A 7,753-nucleotide genomic window follows, 5' to 3' on the forward strand; every position below is an offset into this window, starting at 1 on the left:
ACTGCTACTGATATTGCATAGATGGAACTCAATGTTCAACTGCCACATTGCTTCTGATACACGAGAGCCAAATAGGTTTGATTCAGGTGCATAACAACGTTGCGCCAGTAGAAATTTCCGTTCACACAAGGAGATTTGCCATACTATGCAATGTTATCAGCAGATCTTTTTTGCCAGCGTGTGAAGGGAGTCGCGCGGTTGCTATTTACTCCATGTATTACGCTTTTCTAGTTGGCGCATGCTCCAGGCACAGCCCATGCAAACGAGTGCCTGGTGTTTGTCCCCGTCCGAACCTTTTCACCGCGACGTGCTCAGATCAGAAAATGGTGTAGTAGGAAGTAATGATCATGTTTAGTCTCACGGTTACTTACTCACTTTTCTGTCGTTAGTGAAAGGTGTAAAGTATCAGCATTATAGATAAGGGTGTAGTATGCAGTAGCAGTCACATTGAAACTCAGGGTTATTTCCACAGTTCTGAAATGAATAAAGCCTGAAGCATGCAAAAAAATCTTAGACCCCATTCACCTGTTCAAGCAAAATGTAGATACAAGACAAATGCAAACACAACATGAAGATAGTCGCTTGCAGACAATTCACAAAAACCATCCTTCAAATAGTCTAGCTAAATTCCCAGTTGCATTTGTTTTTTGCCTCTTTGCATGTCATTCATGAAATATGTTGTTCATAAGTTGCTTGGCTTTCCTTATTTGTTATTCGTGCTGCCAATAGATTAGCTGACTTTCTTGCTGCAGTTGGCCTTTGGGCCGGTCATCTAGTAGAAGAATTGTCGTGCTATATGAGAGAAATTTGCTTACCCATTCAGGAAAGGAATCGACATGCCGGAATTGCCATGGTATATATAGAAGAGAAAAAATGCCCACATGTTTCAAAATTGTCATGCTAGCATAAGAGGATTGCCATGTTATAGGAAAAAGATTTGTCGTGGTACAAAAGAGCAATTTGCCACGCATATTCATGAATTACTATGCTACAACAGGACGACTCGCCATTCTACAGCAGACAAAGTGTCATGCCGCGCACGCTTTTGCTAATTGGCATGCTACATCGTAGGAAAAATGCAATGCTGCGACTCACAAGGTCGTTCGCTCAGGGATGGTGGATGGAAGCATACGCGTTGAGATTCATGCTCGAGATCATACGCACCAGATAGAGTAGTGTGGTCCGTTAGAAAATGATCTCAGAAAATGTCAGTTCTATATTATTTCAGTTATTTGATGATGAAGCTTGGAGCTTCCAGGTCATTCGGGACCCATCTTTATTAAAATAGTACTTTCTCTGTACCAAAATGTAAGACTTTTCATAGTTTAAATTAAACTGCAAAACTGCCTTATATTTTAATATAGTGGTAGTATATATTTTTTGAATAAAGACACCCAAAGGCATTTTAGATCTGATTAATATCAAAGAAAATAAAGGCCAGTACAATGAATAAACAACTGGACATAGAACGATCAGCAAAAAAAGGAAATTGGATTAAAAAGCATACGAGTATTCTTCTTCCTCTAATTGTACATTGTCCAACGGAGTTTGAAAAATGCACTGAACCAACAGTAAAAGAAAGCGACATCAGCAAACGCCCTTAACATACAAGGTTTTGAAGACCACAACAGTCACTCGCCCCTTGAGACGAGATCTAAAAATCGTTGAAATGACATCGTCCGGAGCATCATCCAAGCATAATAGGCTTGCAATCCATCACCACACGTTTAAAGGGTTGGATAAATTAAAAGGAAAGTTCAGGTCGCCCTCCTAACTTGTTGCTGTCATAGTACTAGTAGCTACGCCCTCCGTCCCATAATATAGGAGCGTTTTTGATACTAATATAGTGTCAAAAACATTTTTATATTATAAGACGGAGGGAGTAGTATACTAGAGAAAAGGAAAAGCTGGTTCTTGCGTTGCGAGTCTCTTGTCCGGAACGCCTACCCGTTTGCGCAATAACGGTGTTGTCTGTTTGGGCAGGAATTTGGTATCGGGCCGATCGGTCGACAGTGGAGTATAGTAGAGTATTGGTCAAGCTGCAGGCAAAAGTCAGACGGACAATTAAAGAAGTCAGATGTGGCTTGAAAAGATTCTCTGCTGCACGCAAGAGGCGCTGATGATGATGGATGGGAGATATTTGCTATGGGGTGATCGACAAAGATGGCTTTTTTATCGCATCTGCCGACTTGGCCATTCGCCATGAGACCGCACATTAACTATTGATTGCACCGCACGATAATATACCAGCAACTTGTTTTGCCTGTGTTGGTTTTCAATCTTTTCCTGCCCAAACTCTCGTCGACATGTTCATCACTCGTTGGTTTCTCATCTCCCTCCGCCTCGTCTTTCCTCTCCACCTCCGCCCGCACCGCACGCCTTGCATCTCCATGCATGGGCGCCGACGACGTGCCTAGCTCCGGCCAACTCGCGCGATCCAGTCCCCGCAGGTGGGATGGAGATGGAACCATGACTGTGAGCAAGGCCATTCCCGCCGACGAGTGGAGCAGCGGAGGACGGTGCATCGGAGCGCGGATCCGCGGGGTCAACGTGGGGATCCTGGACGAGCAGGTGCTCACGCTCGTGTTCCGCTCCATCAGCTGGGACCCGCGGGCGCTGTGCGCGCTGGCGCGGGCCTGCCGCCGCCTGCGCGCCGTGGCGGACCGCGTGCTGTGGCGGGAGCTCTCCGTCGCGCGGGCGCCACGGATGGTGGCGGCGCTCTCCACGGGGCCATCGTCGGGCCGCGTGCCCGGCGGCTGGCCGGCGCTCGCCAAGCTGCTCCTCTTCTGCTGCGGCGCCGCGGGGGCGGGCGTCCCGGGCCACCTCGCCGCCTTCTCGCGCTTCTCCAAGACGTCGGGCCGGAGCTTTCTGTCACGGCGGTGCGCCGGGGACCTGCTGTACGCGTCGGACCCGTGCGAGCACGCGATGGCCGCCGCCGCCGCCGACGACGTGGGCGCGTACCGTGGCGTGTTCGGCGGCTTCATGCGCTCCCGCACTCGCGCCTGCCTGGTGGGCGGACACGCCCCGCTGGAGCCCCGCGTGCGCTGCCCCTGCTGCGGCGCCGGCGTCTGGAGCTTGACAGACGCGGGGCTCGTGCCGCGCAGCGCATGCCGCCGTCTCGGCGCACGCGACGGCCGCCTCGTCTACTTTGTCTGCGTCAGCGGACACCTCCACGGCAGCTGCTGGCTCGCGCGCCTCTCCTCCAGCGACGGCGGTGGCGGCGACGACTCACACAACGACCGGCACTTGGACCTAAAGTGAAGAGCTTGTGTTGGAATCTCGTTTTTCCTTGTACATGCATATGTTCTAGCATATATACCTTTTTTTTAGAGGATTTGGGGCATGCGGATCCTGTGCCGTTGATCTGCGTCAAGATTCTTGTATTCGATGATGTATACATATAGTTTGTTTTTTTTTCCTTTTCTGTGTAATGCATTCATATATCATGCCAATATACCTGTTAGTGTATGGTTGGATACCTCTTCTTTGGGGCGCGGGTTGGGCAGTGGCCGGGGTGGCCGCTGCTCCGGCCGTGGATGGCTCCACGGTGGCTTGGCAAGTCGCTTCGGCGACGGCTGGCACGTCCTGGCGTCGGTTCGTCCGTAGGCGGCTTGTATCGGTCTTTGGCCCCCTTCTCGTTGTCCGGTCGCTACATTCGACGAAGGGCTGACTTTCTCCCAGCTGCGGTCCATCGCTCGTCTCGCGCTCGACGCGCAGGTCCGAGCTCGTTTCGCGCACAGTGCCGCACGACTTAGCTCGTCTCACGCACGATGCAGCAGGACTGACCTCGTCTCGCGCACGGTATTGCAGGACCGAGCTCACCTCCCGCCCGATGCAGCAGGACGGGTCGATGGAGGCCAGGTGGCCGGCCTATTGGGTCTCGGCGCTGGGGTCACCCAGGGGTGCGAAAGGTGAGACCTTTCCGCTCGTCTCTTTGGTTGGGATAGCGACATGTCTAGGGTGAGGTGGTGTCAAGGTCTTGGATGCCAGGGTGGCGGCCCTGGTGGTGGTTGCGTGGTTCTCTCGGGCGGAGGCCGTAGCTTGGTGCTGCCCGGTAGCCATGGCCGTGTGGGCGGCATGGTCGCCGGGGTGTGACGTTCGGTGGCGGTGAGTTTTGACCGGGGTGAAAACCTGTTCTATCTTCGGATGGACCGGCGGCGGCGAAGCACGTTCCCTTCTTGAAGGCGTCGCCGCGGCTCTCATTGTCCGTCGTGCGGCTCCGGGGGAAACTCTGATCCTTGGATTGGGCGGTGACGGCGCTCCGGTGTCATATTCTTCCTGAAGGCACCGCCTTGGAGCCCTCGGTTCGTCATATGCGGCTTCATCTCTTTGCGTTGGTAGTGTTAGGGGTGGTGTTGCCGCGCTCAGCACTTATGTATCATGCCTTGGGTGTGTGTGTTGTGGTGAGGTGCGTATGTACCGGATTGTTGAGATCGTGCTTTATATATAAAGCGGGGCGAAAGCCTTTTTCAGTTCTTTGGGGTCCCTTAAGAGTGAAAAAGGGGAACTAACGAAGATTTGTAGGCGTTGTTTGGATAGAGGATATATGTACAATCCATACTATACAAACCAAGAAAACGGTTGAACTGAACAAAAACTCATTTGGCTACTGTAACAAATCCAAGTATATAGGAAACTAGGAACTGTACAACCCAGTATTTCAGGTTTATAGGAAAAACGAGTATTATCCGTTTTTCCACAAACGCGATTTGCCATATGCATGACCGTAACACTTTTTATCTGCCCGCTCGTTTCTCAGCAAATCAACGAGAGAGAGAGATCCACGCACCGAGAGAATAGGAACGAACTTATCCAAATAAGGAAGGGTACATACCAGTTTTGACACTTCCTCAACGCAAACGTGACTTTCTATATATTGATTATTTGTAAAAACGCAAGTAAAACCGATTCAACTAAAATCCAGCTAAAAAATTGTTTTCTATATACCCATCTCCAATCCTCCCTATCCAAACAACGCCGTAGAAGATATGAGAAAACAATTCATCATGGCATTGTTCTGCTGTTCTTGTTGGTTCCTATTTGTTCTTGTCTTCCTGTCCATCAAAAAAGAATCCAAAAAAGTAAAAAAGATCATCTTGTGCCCATACAAATTGAAGGCTTCAAATATATCAGGAACCACAACACTATATTTGGTGCAAGAAGGTATAGATTGGGCCAAAAGGCTTATGTACTCCTTGGCTTGGTTAAAATCATGTTTCTTCCAAGAACATGCTTTTAATGTGACGTATACTTGGGGAATCTCATTTTTGATATTTCTCTTGCTTGCTTTCCGTCCGACATATTGAGCCTTTCTAATATAAAATTATATGAACTGAAATCTTATGATGCAGTCGAAAATAGTAGCACTAGATATATGTGTATAAAATCTGTTCAAATAAGTTACAAATCTTGAAACTTTATTTTATGAAGGTTTAAAGGCATGTTACTCCTAATGAAACTTAAAGTTAAATTACTACTTCTCTTATCAATTTATTGTTAGTCTAACTTTATTATTAGTCATGTCTAAATCATTGTGATGTGCAACTGCTTGGAATCATTAGGATAATAACTTTAATACTACTTGAATCTTATTGATCATATTTACTTTTTTTTACTTTGTGTAGAGGGCCTTATGTTTCAGTTAGAATTTTGGTTCATCTTCAAGGTGCCTACTTGCACTGTTGTTGCGACTTTGGAAATGTTTAATTCGTTTGGAAGAATGAACACATCTCGGTGTAGGCCCATCCTTAATGCCCGCTACTGATATTGTATAGATGGAACTCAATGTTCAACTGCCACATCACCTGCCGATACATGAGAGCCAAATGGGTTTGATTCATGTGCATAAAGACATTGCACCAGTAGGATGGATACATGAGCAGATTCAGGTGCACACGGAACTGTGAGCAACTGAATTTTCTCAACGTAGCTAGCAGTGACTGTTAGTTTCGTTTTAGAAAAAGCATTTCAATGCACTACAATATATCTAAATCAGCAAAGAGATTGTAAGAATATTATTCGAAAGTTATTGTTCATCTTAATAACCACTACCATGCTCCATTGCATGTTAATTATTGGCGATCCGTTTGAATTATCTTACTAGTTATAAGCAGTGACAACATTTTATCTCGTTGATGGGTGGAAGCTCAAAAACCTCCTTATGTCCATCACAAGATTAAGAGGAGCGCAAAAGAGAAGACACTCATGACTACGGGTTCGCATTATTTCTCGTATGGCCCCATGTCCTTGTATGTGTCATTACTGGTTGTTTGTCTTGAGGTTTTGACGTTTTAGTGCTAGCTCGGTTGGCTTGAAGCTTAGGGCTTACAGGTGTAAGCTCGCCTTTTTTTTGCGGGATAGGATGTCAGTGTAACACCCCGGATGTAACTTTCCCAATTTGTATTCCAACTCTTGCCGTTTCCAGCGTTAAGTTATATTTATTGCATCGGGTTCGGCTTTTTGTCTCCGTGTGTTGTTGTCGTTGTCATGCATCTCATATCATGTCATCATGTGCATTGCATTTGCATACGTGTTCGTCTCATGCATTCGAGCATTTTCCCCGTTGTCCGTTTTGCATTCCGGCGCTTCGTTCTCCTCCGGTGGTCATTTCTAGCTTTCTTTCGTGTGTGGGGATTAAACATTTCCGGATTGGACCGAGACTTTCCAAGCGGCCTTGGTTTACTACCGGCAGACCGCCTGTCAAGTTTCGTATCATTTGGACTTCGTTTGATACTCCAACGGTTAACCGAGGGACCGAAAAGACCTCGTGTGTGTTGCAGCCCAACACCCCTCCAATTTGGCCCAAAACCCATCAAACTCTGCTCCATGTCCTAGAGCGTTCGATCACGATCGCGTGGCCGAAAACCGCACCTCATTTGAACTCTCCTAACTCCTCCTATGCCTATATATACACCCCTCATTCCAAATTCGCGGATCCTCTCCCCGAAACCCTAAATCTCAGATCCGCCGCCGCCGGACACGTCCGACTTACCCCGCCGCCGCCACGTGTCAGCCCTCCGTTCGCCGCCGCCGCCACTCCGGCGTCGGGCCCGGGAGGCCCAAGGCCGGCCCCCGAGGCCCAGTCCTCCGTCGCCGCCGCCCGGGGCATCGCCTCCGCCCCGCCGCCCCGGTAGCCCGACCCCGCCGCCTTGCTCCTCCTCGTCGGCGAGCCGGAGCCACGCCGGCCACCGCCTCCTCGCCGGCCGAGCTCGCCGCGCCGCCCAGGCCGAGCTCGCCCGCGCCGCCCGCCTCCGCCGCCCGGCCGCGCGCCGCCACGCCGCCGCCTCCGGCGCTCCGGTGGCCGCCGCCCGGAGCCGGCCTCGCCTCGCCCTCACCGGTCGCCGGCGACCTCGGGTCCGCCGGCCGTGAACAGTGCCGCCGCCACCTCGGGCCGCGTGCCCCGAAACCCTAGATCTGATCTGTGGTTTTTTTTTTCTAAGTCCCAGAATTTTTAGTTCATATGCCTATGTTCGTGGCTCCGTAACTTTGCATCCGTAGCTCCGATTCATGCATATAGCATATAAAAATGTTCATCTCAGAGAGTACATCATTTCATTCCATTGCATCATTTTCATTTGAGCTCATCTTGATGCCCGAAATGCTGTTAGAAGAGGGCTACTTGAGTAATTGTCAGATCTGTTACTCCGTTTAGCACTTTTGTCATTTTTTCCATGATTAATGTGTGCATGTTATGCCCGTGAGTTCTTCATATGCTTTGTTAAGGGTTTTGTCATCTATCCAGAGGTGGAACCCA

At 49.3% G+C, this 7,753-nt stretch overlaps 1 pseudogene; it reads left to right on the forward strand.

Moving 5' to 3' along the window:
• The first annotated feature begins 2,075 nt into the window (after window positions 1-2,075).
• LOC125554363 (EID1-like F-box protein 3 pseudogene) lies at window positions 2,076-3,447 on the forward strand (annotated as a pseudogene).
• The last annotated feature ends 4,306 nt before the right edge of the window (window positions 3,448-7,753 follow it).

This window comes from Triticum urartu, chromosome 4A (assembly GCF_056163025.1).
Source record: "Triticum urartu cultivar PI428250 chromosome 4A, HENAU_Tu73, whole genome shotgun sequence".
NCBI lineage: Eukaryota > Viridiplantae > Streptophyta > Magnoliopsida > Poales > Poaceae > Triticum > Triticum urartu.